This window comes from Carassius gibelio, chromosome B18, assembly GCF_023724105.1.
Source record: "Carassius gibelio isolate Cgi1373 ecotype wild population from Czech Republic chromosome B18, carGib1.2-hapl.c, whole genome shotgun sequence".
In the NCBI taxonomy this organism is placed as follows: Eukaryota; Metazoa; Chordata; class Actinopteri; order Cypriniformes; family Cyprinidae; genus Carassius; species Carassius gibelio.
This window is the reverse complement of record NC_068413.1, coordinates 26,175,398-26,193,069: the sequence shown is the minus strand read 5'-3', so window position 1 is coordinate 26,193,069 and position 17,672 is coordinate 26,175,398. Positions and strand designations below refer to the sequence as shown.

Sequence of the window (17,672 nt, the reverse complement as noted above, 5' to 3'; positions counted from 1 at the left end):
CGGCCCTAGCAACCATCATGGGGACCCTAGCAACCGCCCTAGCAACCAACCCATGTACCGTAGCAACCAACCCGGGTACCCTAGCAACCACCCTAGCAACCTCATTACAACACCCTATGGCAACAGAGGCCGAGTTTTGCCACTGCAAGCACCACTCACATTTTCTTCAGGAAATGTACTTTCTAGTTAGTGGTGCTTGCCGGAGGCAAGGCACTACTATTATTATCTCACATACTTATTATTATTATTCTTCCGTACAAATTTCGGCGCGTAACTAGTCCCGCAGTTTTAGTCACAGACCAACGAAACAGGCGTCAAATCGTGCGGCCTAATCGGGAATGGTGTGCTATGACTTTTATAAGCGATCGGGCGTACGATGTTCGTACACCGGGCGAAATAACGGCCGAAAAATCGCATAGACAATGCATTACGGCCAACTTTGACGGATCGTAGCTCCGAGCAAGAATTTCGCAGAAACATGTGAATCACCACATTTGGAGAGGCTATCAGGCTGTGCGAGAGGATACCTCGCAGAGGGGTACAAGTTGTACCCCTGGGGCGCTAGAGACCCCCAAATTTGCCCCATAGACATACAATGGTGAGGGATCGCCCATTAAACAGTTTTTTTTCCTACTGTTTGAAATTACATAGGGATTTTGTATTGTGCATAACTCAGGATCACAGTGTCATAGAGACAAGGGGGTGGGCTCATTTGAATCAGGCAACCAATCAGTCTCTCAGGATCACTGTGAATCTATCAAGCCACGCCCTAGCAACCATATAGAGCACCATAGCAACAAGCCCCATAGACTTCCATTGAAAAAGATCAAATGAATAACTTTGGATAGAAGTGTCATAGAAACATGAGGGTGGGCTCGTTTGACTCGGGAAGCAAACGGCCAATCATGTATCTCCTTCAAGACAACCTAGCCACGCCCTAGCAACCATTAAGAGCTACCTAGCAACCCAAAGTATAGAGAGATATCTTAACATCTGAAAGACATAGAAGCATGGGGGTTGGTTTATATTAGCAAGCAACCATTGGAGTATCATCATTGGCAGCTGCCAGGCCACTCCCTAGCAACCAAACACAGTACCCTAGCAACCGTTTTGCAAGATCTATATCTCCGCATCAGAACATTGTACAGACATGGGGGTTGGTTTATATTGGCGAACAGCCTTTGGAGAATCATCATTGGCAGCTGCCAGGCCACTCCATAGCAACCAAACACAGTACCCTAGCAACCGTTTTGCACGACCTATATCTCTGCATCAGAACATCGCATAGACATGGCGGTTGGATTTTTTGACTCATGCTAGCACACTGGACTTCCAACATGCTAGTCATGCTAGCAGTGATTAGCTACATGCTAATAGTGATTAGCTAAGTGCTCAAATGGGCTAAGAACTCTATAATAACTACATAGTGACCATCTGTGACAACTGCCAACCACCTAGTAACATCATAGCAACCACCCAGGAGACCATAGCAACTGCCTAGCAACCAGCCAAAACACCCTAGCAACCGCCTAGCAACACCTTAGCAACCGCCCCAAGTACCGTAGCAACTGCCTAGCAACCACCCAGGTTACCATAGCAACCGCCCTAGCAACCACCCCGGTTACCCTAGCAACCACATAGCAACACCCTAGCAACCGCCCCAATTACCCTAGCAACCACCCTGGGTACCTTAGCAACGGCCCTAGCAACCATCATGGGGACCCTAGCAACCGCCCTAGCAACCACCCCGGGTACCCTAGCAACCACATAGCAACACCCTAGCAACCGCCCCAATTACCCTAGCAACCACCCTGGGTACCTTAGCAACGGCCCTAGCAACCATCATGGGGACCCTAGCAACCGCCCTAGCAACCACCCCGGGTACCCTAGCAACCGCATAACAACACCCTAGCAACCACCCCGATTACCCTAGCAACCACCCTAGGTACCCTAGCAATGGCCCTAGCAACCATCATGGGGACCCTAGCAACCGCCCTAGCAACCACCCCTGGTACCCTAGCAACCACATAGCAACACCCTAGCAACCACCCTAATTACCCTAGCAACCACCCTGGGTACCCTAGCAACGGCCCTAGCAACCATCATGGGGACCCTAGCAACCGCCCTAGCAACCACCCCGGGTACCCTAGCAACCACATAGCAAGACCCTAGCAACCATTCAGATTACCCTAGCAACCACCCTGGGTACCTTAGCAACCATCATGGGGACCCTAGCAACCGCCCTAGCAACCACCCAGGGTACCTTAGCAACCACCGTAGCAACCTCATTGCAACAACCTAGCAACAGGGCGCCGAGTTTTGCCACTGCAAGCACCACTCACATTTTCTTCAGGAAATGTACCTTCTAGTTAGTGGTGCTTGCCGGAGGCAAAGCACTACTACTATTATCTCACATACTTATTATTCTTATAATTATTATAGATCCGTACAAATTTCGGCGCGTAACTAGTCCCGCAGTTTTCGTCACAGACCAACGAAACAGGCGTCAAATCGTGCGCCCTAATCGGGAATGGTGTGCTATGACTTTTATAAGCGATCGGGCGTACGATGTTCGCACACCGGGCGAAAAAACGGGCGAAAAATCCCATAGACAATGCATTGCGGCCAATTTTGACGGATCGTAGCTCCGAGAGAGAATTACGCAGAAACACGTAAATCACCACATTTGGAGAGGCTATCAGGCTGTGTGAGAACATACCCCGCATTGGGGTATAAGTTGTACCCCTGGGGCGCAAGAGACCCCCAAATTTGCCCCTAATACAAAGTATAGGGAGGGCTTCTATGGGAAATTACATAGGGATTTTGCATTGAACATAACTCTGGATTATAGTGTCATAGAGACAAGGGGGTGGGCTCATTTGAATCAGGCAACCAATCAGTCTCTCAGGATCACTGTGAATCTATCAAGCCACGCCCTAGCAACCATATAGAGCGCCATAGCAACAAGCCCCATAGACTTCCATTGAAAAAGATCAAATGAATAACTTTGGATAGAAGTGTCATAGAAACATGAGGGTGGGCTCGTTTGACTCGGGGCAGCAAACGGCCAATCATGTATCTCCTTCAAGACAACCTAGCCACGCCCTAGCAACCATTAAGAGCTACCTAGCAACCCAAAGTATAGAGAGATATCTTAACATCTGAATATCATAAAGGCATGGGGGTTGGTTTATATTAGCAAGCAACCATTGGAGTATCATCATTGGCAGCTGCCAGGCCACTCCCTAGCAACCAAACACAGTACCCTAGCAACCGTTTTGCAAGATCTATATCTCCACATCAGAACATCCTAGAGACATGGGGGTTGGTTTATATTGGCGAGCAGCCTTTGGAGTATCACCATTGGCAGCTGCCAAGCCACTCCATAGCAACCAAACGGAGTACCCTAGCAACCGTTTTGCAGGACCTATATCTCTGCATCAGAACATCGTACAGACATGGCGGTTGGATTTTTTGACTCATGCTAGCACACTGGAATTCCAACATGCTAGTCATGCTAGCAGTGATTAGCTACATGCTAATAGTGATTAGCTAAGTGCTCAAATGGGCTAAGAACTCTATAATAACTACATAGTGACCATCTGTGACAACTACCAACCACCTAGTAACATCATAGCAACCACCCAGGAGACCATAGCAACTGCCTAGCAACCAGCCAAAACACCCTAGCAACACCTTAGCAACCACCCCAAGTACCGTGGCAACTGCCTAGCAACCACCCAGGTTACCATAGCAACCACCCTAGCAACCACCCCGGGTACCCTAGCAACCACATAGCAACACCCTAGCAACCACCCTGGGTACCTTAGCAACGGCCCTAGCAACCATCATGGGGACCCTAGCAACCGCCCTAGCAACCACCCCAGGTACCCTAGCAACCACATAGCAACACCCTAGCAACCGCCCCGATTACCCTAGCAACCACTCTGGGTACCCTAGCAACCGCCCTAGCAACCACCCCGGGTACCCTAGCAACCACATAGCAACACCCTAGCAACCACCCCGATTATCCTAGCAACCACTCTGGGTACCCTAGTAACGGCCCTAGCAACCGTCCTTGGTACCCTAGCAACCGACCTAGCAACCACCCCATGTATCCTAGCAACCTCATTGCAACACCCTAGCAACAGAGGGGCGAGTTTTGCCACTGCAAGCACCACTCACATTTTCTTCAGGAAATGTACCTTCTAGTTAGTGGTGCTTGCCGGAGGCAAGGCATCACTATTATTATCTCACATACTTATTATTCTTCTTCTTCTTCTTACTTCTTCCGTACAAAACTTCGGCGCGTAACTCGTCCCGCAGTTTTCGTCACAGACCAACAAAACAGGCGTCAAATCGTGCGGCCCATTGAGGAGAGGTGTGCTATGACTTTTATAAGCGATCGGGCGTACGATGTTCGTACAGCGGGCGAAAAATCGGCCGAAAAACGTCCCATAGGAAATGCATTACAAAAAAATTTGACGGAGCATAGCTCTGAGAGAGAATTTCGCAGAAACATGTGAATCACCACATTTGGAGAGGCTATAAGGCTGTGCGAGAACATACCTCGCAGAGGGGTACAAGTTGTACCCCTGGGGCGCTAGAGACCCCCAAAGTTGCCCCATAGACATACAATGGTGCGGGATCGCCCATGAAACACTGTGTTTTTCCTACAACGGGAAATTACATAGGGATATTGTATTGAACATAACTCGGCATCACAGTGTCATAGAGACAAGGGGGTGGGCTCATTTGAATCAAGCAACCAATCAGTCTCTCAGGATCATTATGAAGCTATCAAGCCACGCCCTAGCAACCATATAGAGCACCATAGCAACAAGCCCCATAGACTTCCATTGAAAAAGATCAAATGAATAACTTTGGATAGAAGTGTCATAGAAACATGAGGGTGGGCTCGTTTGACTCGGGCAGCAAACGGCCAATCATGTATCTCCTTCAAGACAACCTAGCCACGCCCTAGCAACCATTAAGAGCTACCTAGCAACCAAAATCCAAAGATAGATATCTTAACATCTGAAAGACATAGAAGCATGGGGGTTGGTTTATATTGTCAAGCAGACTTTGAAGTATCATCATTGGCAGCTGCAAGGCCACTCCCTAGCAACCAAACACAGTACCCTAGCAACCGTTTTGCAAGATCTATATCTCCACATCAGAACATCCTAGAGACATGGGGGTTGGTTTATATTGACAAGTAGACTTTGGAGTATCATCATTGGCAGCTGCCAAGCCACTCCATAGCAACCAAATGGAGTACCCTAGCAACCGTTTGGCATGACCTATATCTCTGCATCAGAACATCGTACAGACATGGCGGTTGGATTTTTTGACTCATGCTAGCACACTGTACTTCCAACATGCTAGTCATGCTAGCAGTGATTAGCTACATGCTAATAGTGATTAGCTAAGTGCTCAAATGGACTAACATCTCTATAATAACTACATAGTGACCATCTGTGACAACTACCGACCACCTAGTAACATCATAGCAACCACCCAGGAGACCATAGCAACTGCCTAGCAACCAGCCAAAACACCCTAGCAACCGCCTAGCAACACCTTAGCAACCGCCCCAATTACCCTAGCAACCACCCTGGGTACCTTAGCAACGGCCCTAGCAACCATCATGGGGACCCTAGCAACCGCCCTGGCAACCACCCCGGGTACCCTAGCAACCACATAGCAACACCCTAGCAACCACCCTGATTACCCTAGCAACCACCCTGGGTACCTTAGCAACGGCCCTAGCAACCATCATGGGGACCCTAGCAACTGCCCTAGCAACCAACCCGGGTACCCTAGCAACCACATAGCAACACCCTAGCAACCGCCCCGATTACCCTAGCAACCACCCTGGGTACCCTAGCAACGGCCCTAGTAACCATCATGGGGACCCTAGCAACCGCCCTAGCAACCACCCCGGGTACCCTAGCAACCAGATAGTAACACCCTAGCAACCACCCTGAGTAACCTAGCAACGGCCCTAGCAACCATCATGGGGACCCTAGCAACCGCCCTAGCAACCACCCCGGGTACCCTAGAAACCACCCCGATTACCCTAGCAACCATCCTGGGTACCCTAGCAACGGCCCTAGCAACCATCATGGGGACCCTAGCAACCACCATAGCAACCAAGTGCACCTTAGCAATGGTCCTACCAACCACACCTTAGCAACAGAGGGGCGAGTTTTGCCACTGCAAGCACCACTCACATTTTCTTCAGGAAATGTACCTTCTAGTTAAGTTGGCTTGAGAAAGCCAACTTACTGATATTCTATTTAAACTTATTATTATTATTCTTCTGAGACAAAATTATCAACTCTAACTCCTCCTAGAGCTTTAACTCTACAGACTCCAAACTCGGACCAGCTCTTCAGACTGATCTCGCCGGGTGTGCTATATCTTTTCTAACTGATCGGACATACGGTTTTCATAAAAATAACGATTAAATATCATAAAAATCCCATAGACTTACATTGAAAAGCCTCTGCTCAACTGAACATTCCGTCAAACTCCAACTGTCAAAAATTCAAATCTAAACACACTGAAGCCCATTAGACTCAATCAGACTAACCTATGTACTATTACTAACCCATTCAAACTCATTCAAACTCATCTATCTATCTATCTATCTATCTATCTATCTATCTATCTATCTATCTATCTATCTATCTATCTATATTCAAACTCATCTATCTATCTATCTATCTATCTATCTATCTATCTATCTATCTATATTCAAACTCATCTATCTATCTATCTATCTACTAACTGTTTCTATCTATCTATCTATCTATCTATCTATCATCAAACTCATCTATCTATCTATAATCAAACTCATCTATCTATCTATCTATCTATCTATCTATCTATCTATCTATAATCAAACTCATCTATCTATAATAAAGCTCATCTATCTATCTATCTATCTATCTATCTATCTATCTATCTATCTATCTATCTATAATCAAACTCATCTATCTATCTATCTATAATCAAACTCATCTATCTATCTATATATCTTTCTATCTATCTATCTTCAAACTCATCTATCTATCTATCTATAATCAAACTCATCTATCTATCTATCTATAATCAAACTCATCTATCTATCTATCTATAATCAAACTCATCTATCTATCTATCTATCTATAATCAAACTCATCTATCTATCTATCTATAATCAAACTCATCTATCTATCTATCTATCTATCTATAATCAAACTCATCTATCTATCTATCTATAATCAAACTCATCTATCTATCTATCTATCTATCTATCTATCTATCTTCTGACTCCTTCTATCTATCTATCTATCTATCTATCTATCTATCTATCTATCTATCTATCTATCTATCTATCTATCTATCTTCTGACTCCTTCTATCTATCTATCTATCTATCTATCTATCTATCTATCTATCTATCTATCCTAACAACATGCTAATCATGCTAAAATCATGCTAGCAACATGCTAGTCGCATGCTAATCATGCTAAAATCATGCTAGCAACATGGTAATCATGCTAAAATCATGCTAGCAACATGCTAGTCGCATGCTAGTCATGCTAGAGACATGCTAGCAACATGCTAATCATGCTAAAATCATGCTAGCAACATGCTAGTCGCATGCTAATCATGCTAAAATCATGCTAGCAACATGCTAATCATGCTAAAATCATGCTAGCAACATGCTAGTCGCATGCTAATCATGCTAAAATCATGCTAGCAACATGGTAATCATGCTAAAATCATGCTAGCAACATGCTAGTCGCATGCTAGTCATGCTAGAGACATGCTAGCAACATGCTAATCATGCTAAAATCATGCTAGCAACATGCTAGTCGCATGCTAATCATGCTAAAATCATGCTAGCAACATGGTAATCATGCTAAAATCATGCTAGCAACATGCTAGTCGCATGCTAATCATGCTAAAATCATGCTAGCAACATGGTAATCATGCTAAAATCATGCTAGCAACATGCTAGTCGCATGCTAGTCATGCTAGAGACATGCTAGCAACATGCTAATCATGCTAAAATCATGCTAGCAACATGCTAGTCGCATGCTAATCATGCTAAAATCATGCTAGCAACATGCTAATCATGCTAAAATCATGCTAGCAACATGCTAGTCGCATGCTAATCATGCTAAAATCATGCTAGCAAACATGGTAATCATGCTAAAATCATGCTAGCAACATGCTAGTCGCATGCTAGTCATGCTAGAGACATGCTAGCAACATGCTAATCATGCTAAAATCATGCTAGCAACATGCTAGTTGCATGCTAATCATGCTAAAATCATGCTAACAACATGCTAATCATGCTAAAATCATGCTAGCAACATGCTAATCATGCTAAAATCATGCTAGTCGCATGCTAATCATGCTAAAATCATGCTAGCAACATGCTAGTCGCATGCTAATCATGCTAAAATCATGCTAGCAACATGCTAGTCGCATGCTAATCATGCTAAAATCATGCTAGCAACATGCTAATCATGCTAAAATCATGCTAGCAACATGCTAATCATTGCTAAAATCATGCTAGCAACATGCTAATAATGCTAAAATCATGCTAGCAACATGCTAGTCGCATGCTAATCATGCTAAAATCATGCTAGCAACATGCTAATCATGCTAAAATCATGCTAGCAACATGCTAGTCGCATGCTAATCATGCTAAAATCATGCTAGCAACATGCTAGTCGCATGCTAATCATGCTAAAATCATGCTAGCAACATGGTAATCATGCTAAAATCATGCTAGCAACATGCTAGTAACATGCTAATCATGCTAAAATCATACTAGCAACATGTTAATCATGCTAAAATCATGCTAGCAACATGCTAGTCGCATGTTAGAAACATGTTTTATCATGCTAACAAAATGCTAGCGACATGCTAGTAACTTGCTAATCATGCTAGCGACATGCTAGTAACTTGCTAATAATGCTAACGACATGGCTAGTCACTTGCTAACTATGCTAGCGACATGCTAGCAACATGCTAATCATGCTAGAAACATGTTAATCATGCTAGCAACATGTTAGTCGAATGCTAATCATGCTAAAATCATGCTAGCAACATGCTAATCATGCTAAAATCATGCTAGCAACATGATAGTCGAATGCTAAACATGCTAGAAACATGTTAGAGACATGCTAGTAATTTGCTAATCATGCTAGCGACATGGCTAGTCACTTGCTAATTATGCTAGCGACATGCTAGATACCTTGCTAATCATGCTAAGTACATGCTTTTCACATGGTAGTCACTTGCTTGTAATGGTAGCAATATGTTAATCACTGTCATTTTAATACTTCTTAAACTTTTTAATCTTTTTAAACTTTTTAAACTTTTCACATTTTCAAACTTTTCAAACTTTTCAAACTTTTCAAACTTTTCAAACTTTTCAAACTTTCTGGTCAGGCTTTCTCAAGCCAACTTAAAGTTTGTCTTGACGAACTTTTTTATCTAGTTATTATTATTATTATTATTCTTCTGAGACTAAATTTTCTGACTCTAACTCCTCCTAGACTGTTAACTCTACAGACTCCAAACTCGGACCAGCTCTTCAGACTAATCTCGCCGGGTGTGCTATATCTTTTCTAACTGATCGGACTTATACTTTTCATAAAACTGAAGATTAAAAATCATAAAAATCCCATAGACTTGCATTGAAAAGCCTCTGCTCATCTGAACATTCCGTGAACTCCAACTGTCAAAAATTCAAATCTAAACACACTGAAGCCCATTAGACTCAATCAGACTAACCTATGTACTATTACTAACCCATTCAAACTCATTCAAACTCATCTATCTATCTATATTCAAACTCTATCTATCTATCTATCTATCTATCTATCTATCAAACTCATCTATCTATATTAAAACTAATCTATCTATCTATCTATAATCAAACTCATCTATCTATAATCAAACTCATCTATCTATCTATCTATATTCAAACTCATCTATCTATCTATCTATATTCAAACTCATCTATCTATCTATCTATCTATCTATCTATCTATTCAAACTTATCTATCTATCTATCAATCCTAACAACATGCTAGTCATGCTAAAAATCATGCTAGCAACATGCTAGTCGCATGCTAATCATGCTAAAATCATGCTAGCAACATGCTAATCATGCTAAAATCATGCTAGCAACATGCTAATCATGCTAAAATCATGCTAAAATCATGCTAGCAACATGCTAATCATGTTAAAATCATGCTAACAACATGCTAGTCGCCTGCTAATCATGCTAAAATCATGCTAGCAACATGCTAATCATGCTAAAATCATGCTAGCAACATGCTAGTCGCATGCTAATCATGCTAAAATCATGTAAGCAACATGCTAATCATGCTAAAATCATGCTAGCAACATGCTAATCATGCTAAAATCATGCTAGCAACATGCTAGTTGCATGCTAATCATGCTAAAATCATGCTAGCAACATGCTAATCATGCTAAAATCATGCTAGCAACATGCTAATCATGCTAAAATCATGCTAACAACATGCTAGTCGCATGCTAATCATGCTAAAATCATGCTAGCAACATGCTAATCATGCTAAAATCATGCTAGCAACATGCTAATCATGCTAAAATCATGCTAGCAACATGCTAGTCGCATGCTAATCATGCTAAAATCATGCTAGCAACATGCTAATCATGCTAAAATAATGCTAGCAACATGCTAGTCGCATGCTAATCATGTTAAAATCATGTTAGCAACATGCTAGTCGCATGCTAGAAACATGCTAATCATGTTAACATCATGCTAGCGACATGCTAGTAACTTGCTAATCATGCTAGCGACATGCTAGTAACTTGCTAATCATGCTAACGACATGGCTAGTCACTTGCTAATTATGCTAGCGACATGCTAGATACCTTGCTAATCATGCTAAGTACATGCTTGTCACATGATAGTCACTTGCTTGTAATGCTAACAATATGTTAATCACTGTCATTTTTATACTTCTTAAACTTAAATCTTTTTAAACTTTTTAAACTTTTCACATTTTCAAACTATCTATCTACCTATATATCTATCTAACTATCTATCTATCTTCTGACTGTCTATCTATCTATCTATCTATCTATCTATCTATCTATCTATCTATCTATCTCTCTATCTATCTATATATCTATCTAGCTATCTATCTATCTTCTGACTGTGTCTATCTATCTATCTATCTATCTATCTGTCTATCTGTCTATCTATCTATCTATCTCAGACTGAAAACCATCAAACTTAAAACTTTTTAAACTTAAACTTTTCAATCTTTTCAAACTTTTCAAACTTTTTCAGACTTTCTGGTCAGGCTTTCTCAAGCCAACTTAAAGTTTGTCTTGACGAACTTTTTTATCTAGTTAAGTTGGCTTGAGAGAGCCAACTTACTGAAATCCGTCTTAAACTTATTATTATTCTTCTTTTTCTGAGACTAAAATTTCTGACTGCTACTCCTCCTAGAGCTTTAACTCTACAGACTCCAAACTCGGCCCAGCTCTTCAGACTGATCTCGCCGGGTGTGCTATATCTTTTCTAACTGATTGGACTTACGGTTTTCATAAAAATGAAGATTAAAAATCATAAAAACTCCCATAGACTTACATTGAAAAGCCTCTGCTCATCTGAACATTCCGTGAACTCCAACTGTCAAAAATTCAAATCTAAACACACTGAAGCCCATTAGACTCAATCAGACTTCCCTTCTATGTACTATTACTAACCCATTCAAACTCATTCAAACTCATTCAAACTCAAACTCATTCAAAATCTATCTATCTATCTATCTATCTATCTATCTATCTATCTATCTATCTATCTATCTATCTATCTATCTATCTATAAATCTATATTCAAACTCATCTATCTATCTATCTATATTCAAACTCATCTATCTATCTATCTATCTATCTTCAAACTCATCTATCTATCTATATTAAAACTAATCTATCTATCAATCTATCTATCTATACTAAAACTAATCTATCTATCCATCTATCTATCATCAAACTCATCTATCTATATTAAACCTAATCTATCTATCTAAATCTATCTTTCTATCTATCTATATTAAAACTAATCTTTCTATCTATCTTATGCTTGTATCTATCTATCTTCTGACTGTATCTATCTATCCATCTATCTATCTATATTAAAACAAATCTATCTATCTATCTATCTATCTATCTATCTATCTATCTATCTATCTATATTAAAACTAATCTATCTCTATCCATCTATATTAAAACTAATCTATCTATCAATCTATCTATCTATATTAAAACTAATCGATCTATCCATCTGTCTATCATCAAACTCATCTATCTATATTAAACCTAATCTATCTATCTAAATCTATCTTTCTATCTATCTATATTAAAACTAATCTTTCTATCTATCTTATGGTTGTATCTATCTATCTTCTGACTGTATCTATCTATCCATCTATCTATCTATCTATATTAAAACTAATCTATCTATCTATATTAAAACTAATCTATCTATCTATCCATCTATATTAAAACTAATCTATCTCTATCCATCTATATTAAAACTAATCTATCTATCTATCTATCTATCTATCTATCTATCTATCTATCTATCTATCTATCTATCTATCTATCGTCATAGCAACACTCTAGCAACTATCCAAACCAACCTAGAAACCACCCAGGGTATCCTAGCAACCTCATACCAAAATCTTAGAAACCACCCCGGGTACCCTAGCAACCACATAGCAACACCTTAGCAACCACTCAGGGTACCCTAGCAACCGCATAGCAACACCCTAGCAACCATCCCAGATATCCTAGCAACCGCATAGCAACACCTTAGCAACCACTCAGGGTACCCTAGCAACCGCATAGCAACACCCTAGCAACCATCCCAGATACCCTAGCAACCGCATAGCAAGACCTTAGCAACCACTCAGGGTACCCTAGCAACCGCATAGCAACACCCTAGCAACCATCCCAGATACCCTAGCAACCGAATAGCAACACCTTAGCAACCACTCAGGGTACCCTAGCAACCACATAGCAACACCCTAGCAACCATCCCAGATACCATAGCAACCGCATAGCAACACCTTAGCAACCACACAGGGTACCCTAGCAACCGCATAGCAACACCCTAGCAACCATCCCAGATACCATAGCAACCGCATATCAACACCTTAGCAACCACTCAGGGTACCTTAGCAACCACATAGCAACACCTTAGCAACCACTCCGGGTACCCTAGCAACTGCATAGCAATTATCAAACTTTTTAACTTAACTTAAAATTTAATTTTAAACTCTTTAAACTGGCCAGGCTTTCTCAAGCCAACTTAAAGTTTGTCTTGACGAACTTTTTTATCTAGTTATTATTATTCTTCCTTTTCTGAGACTAAAACTTCTGACTCTAACTCCTCCTAGAGCTTTAACTCTACAGACTCCAAACTCGGCCCAGCTCTTCAGACTGATCTCCCCGGGTGTGCTATATCTTTTCTAACCGATCGGACTTACGGTTTTCATAAAAATGAAGATTAAAAATCATAAAAACTCCCATAGACTTACATTGAAAAGCCTCTGCTCATCTGAACATTCCGTCAAACTCCAACTGTCAAAAATTCAAATCTAAACACACTGAAGCCCATTAAACTCATAGTCTATGTACTGTGTACATATTCTATGTACTATTACTAACCCATTCAAACTCATTCAAACTCATCTATCATATCATATATATTTATCTATCTATCTATCTATCTATCTATCTATCTATCTATCTTCTGACTGTTTCTAAATATCTATCTATCTATCTATCTATCTATCTATCTATAATCTGACTGTTTCTAATCTATCTATCTATCTATCTATCTATAATCTGTCTGTTTCTAATATATCTATCTATCTATCTATCTATCTATCTATCTATCTATCTATCTATCTATCTATCTATCTGTTTCTAATCTATCTATCTATCTATCTATCTATCTATAATCTGTCTGTTTCTAATATATCTATCTATCTATCTATCTATCTATCTATCTATCTATCTATAATCTGTCTGTTTCTAATATATCTATCTATCTATCTATCTATCTATCTATCTATCTATCTATAATCAAACTCATCTATCTATCTATCTATCTATCTATCTATCTATCTATCTATCTATCTATCTATCTATCTATCTATCTATCTTCAAACTATATCTATCTATCTATCTATCTATCTATCTTCAAACTATATCTATCTATCTATCTATCTATCTATCTATCTATCTATCTATCTATCTATCTTCTGACTGTTTCTGTCTATCTATCTATCTATCTATCTATCTATCTATCTATCTATCTATAATCAAACTCATCTATCTATCTATCTATCTATCTATCTATCTATCTATCTATCTATCTATCTTCTGACTGTTTCTGTCTATCTATCTATCTATCTATCTATCTATCTATCTATCTATCTATCTATAATCAAACTCATCTATCTATCTATCTATCTATCTATCTATCTATCTATCTATCTATCTATCTATCTATCTATCTATCTATCTATCTTCATAGCAACACTCTAGCAACTATCCAAACCAACCTAGAAACCACCCAGGGTATCCTAGCAACCTCATAACAAAATCTTAGCAACCTCCCCGGGTACCCTAGCAACCACATAGCAACACCTTAGCAACCATTCAGGGTACCCTAGCAACTGCATAGCAACACCTTAGCAACCACTCAGGGTACCCTAGCAACCGCATAGCAACACCCTAGCAACCATCCCAGTTACCCTAGCAACCGCATAGCAACACCTTAGCGACCACTCAGGGTACCCTAGCAACCGCATAGCAACACCCTAGCAACCATCCCAGATACCATAGCAACCGCATAGCAACACCTTAGCGACCACTCATGGTACCCTAGCAACCGCATAGCAACACCCTAGCAACCATCCCAGATACCCTAGCATCCGCATAGCAACACCTTAGCAACCATTCAGGGTACCCTAGCAACCGCATAGCAACACACTAGCAACCATCCCAGATACCCTAGCAACCGCATAGCAACACCCTAACAACCATCCCAGATACCCTAGCAACCGCATAGCAACACCTTAGCAACCACTCAGGGTACCCTAGCAACCGCATAGCAACACCCTAGCAACCATCCCAGATACCATAGCAACCGCATAGCAACACCTTAGCAACCACTCAGGGTACCCTAGCAACTGCATAGCAACACCTTAGCAACCACTCCTGGGGACCCTAGATCTATCTATCTATCTTCTGACTGTGTCTATCTATCTATCTATATATCTATCTATCTATCTATCTATCTATCTTATCTATCTCAGACTGAAAACCATCAAACTTAAAACTTTTTAAACTTCTTAAACTTTTCAGTCTTTTCAAACTTTTCAAACTTTTCTAACTTTTTCAGACTTTCTGGTCAGGCTTTCTCAAGCCAACTTAAAGTTTGTCTTGACGAACTTTTTTATCTAGTTAGGGCTCAAGCCCGAAGGGGCGAAGAGCCCTATTGTTCTTCTAAGGATTATTCTTGTTATTATTATTATTATTTTTATTTTTTATTAAACCTTCCGGGGGTTTTTGGGGTCCTTAACATGCTCAAAAACTCTTGAAAATTGTCACACACATTGGAATCTGCGGCCATCAGGACGCCGCAGAGGCTGGGACCCGGGCGTGGCACAGGGGCTCTACAGCGCCCCCTGGAACACAGTCAGAAATCTTGAACCATAGCTCACACACACTTGCATGTATTTATATGAAACTCAGTACACTTATAGATCTCATTGAGCCGAACAACTTTCACACTTTATGTCATAGGCTCCGCCCAACAGGAAATCAGCTATTCAGGGCTGTTTAAAAAAAGCATGCTCTGGAATTTGAAATACTCCTCTGAGGTTTTCAACCCGTTCGCCACGAAACTCGGTGAACATGATCTCAAGACATTGAGGATGAAAAATTGCGAGGGGATTTTTGATATCTCGAACGGTTTGCCCGTGGCGAGGCGTGGAACTTATGGCGAGAAATGAGAAACAGGAAATGTCTAATAACATCCACATACATTTCCTGAATTTGATCAAACTTCATGGGTTTGTTCGTTGTATGATACCGATTGTATATATGTGACTATTAAGAGTCAACGTTATAGCGCCACCAACTGGCAGCAGGAAGTGTGTCATTTTCCAAATGCTTTGAATTCAGCATCTTATTTTTACTCTATTTACTTAAAACTTCATCAGAATAATGACAAAACACGGCCGATGAAAATCTGTTGTGGGGATATTGATATCTGATATAGTGTTGCCATGGCAACGTGTCAAACTTGAATGTTCTGTTATGGTGAGTTTGAGGCAGACAACAAGCTCAGATTTACATGAAACTCAAAACACATATCAGTATTAGTGATAGCTAGACAATGGCAAAAGCTTTTAAAAGGGCGTGAATGAGGCACTCTATAGCGCCACCTTTTGTCAAAAGTGGGGGGGTTAGTTTTAGCTACAGACACCAAACTTGGTACATAAATTGTTCTTATCAAGACGGACAACTTTCTAATTCACAGTCATAAGCTACGATCAACAGGAAGTCGGCTATTTTGATTTGAATGTGTATTTTTGAGATTTTACAGTTGTGAATTAATGAATACTCCTCACAGGGGAAGTACACTATACACACCAAACTAGGTCTACATGAAGAAAAAACATCGAGGAACTTAAATTGCGAACAGATTTTGGTTAGCTGGAACGGTTTTGTCGTGGTGATTTTTTGAAATGACAGTAAAAAGGGAATCATTAATTGTCTTGTATTTTTAAATTGCAGCTTCCAAACACTTAAAAAAAAAAAAATCATACAGAGATCAAATCATTCTGAGGATATATGCATAGTTTCATGACTTTACAACACTGTATGATTAAAAGAAAATAAAAAAACTGTCAGACATCTCAACTCACTCTGTCCCTCTGTTTGAGGAATGTATGTGTGCTGACTGAGTGTGTGTGTGTGTGAGTGGGGGATGGGCATGAGCTGAGTGGCAGACACAATGAGAGAGAGAAAGAGAGAGAGAGAGAGACTTAATCATCTCTTTAATCACCAGAAAAAAAAAGTATTTTAAATTGTTATTTTTTGTTGTTGTTGCTAACATTGCTGTTTTCATTACAGCTTAAGAAATCTCTTAGGCCTTATCCTTTTCTGACAGTTTCAGGAATTAAAAACAAAATTCTAAAAATACTTATTTGTGCTGCAAATAATAATTTCAACTCATTTGATACTGACCTATTCCATCCTGTAACATGACATGTATCTACATTTTTAAAATCTCATGGATGTAACAGTACATGTAACAAGACTAAGATGCTTTCACAAATGCTTATAAGTCATTAAAGGATTTAATAACACTGTAAAATAATGTCTAATTTGTTAACATTAGTAAATGCATTGGTAACACTTTATAATAACTGCACTCATTAGTAAATAGTCAGTTCATGCTTTATAAAGCCTTGTCCCAATATTAATAGTCAGTAGTAAGCAGTTTATAAATACAGCTATAAATAGCTTGTCCTTGGTTTGTTAAAAAGGAGAGTAAAGGGTCAGTTATCTTCCTATGAA

At 40.2% G+C, this 17,672-nt stretch overlaps 1 protein-coding gene and 1 long non-coding RNA gene across 12 annotated transcripts in view; both read right to left on the bottom strand.

Annotated features, from left to right (window-relative positions):
* Positions 1-5,810, bottom strand: part of LOC127977429 (uncharacterized) — a 56,754-nt gene extending 50,944 nt beyond the window's left edge. For 2 of the 11 annotated variants that reach the window (XR_008158194.1, XR_008158195.1), the window contains exon 1: positions 5,499-5,617. This is a non-coding gene — a long non-coding RNA (uncharacterized LOC127977429). The other 9 variants (XR_008158196.1, XR_008158193.1, XR_008158192.1 and 6 more) reach the window with 9 other exon arrangements.
* The window catches only part of LOC127977424 (genetic suppressor element 1-like), an 870,445-nt gene that overhangs the window by 257,914 nt on the left and 594,859 nt on the right, over positions 1-17,672 (bottom strand). The gene's annotated exons all lie outside the window — the stretch shown is intronic.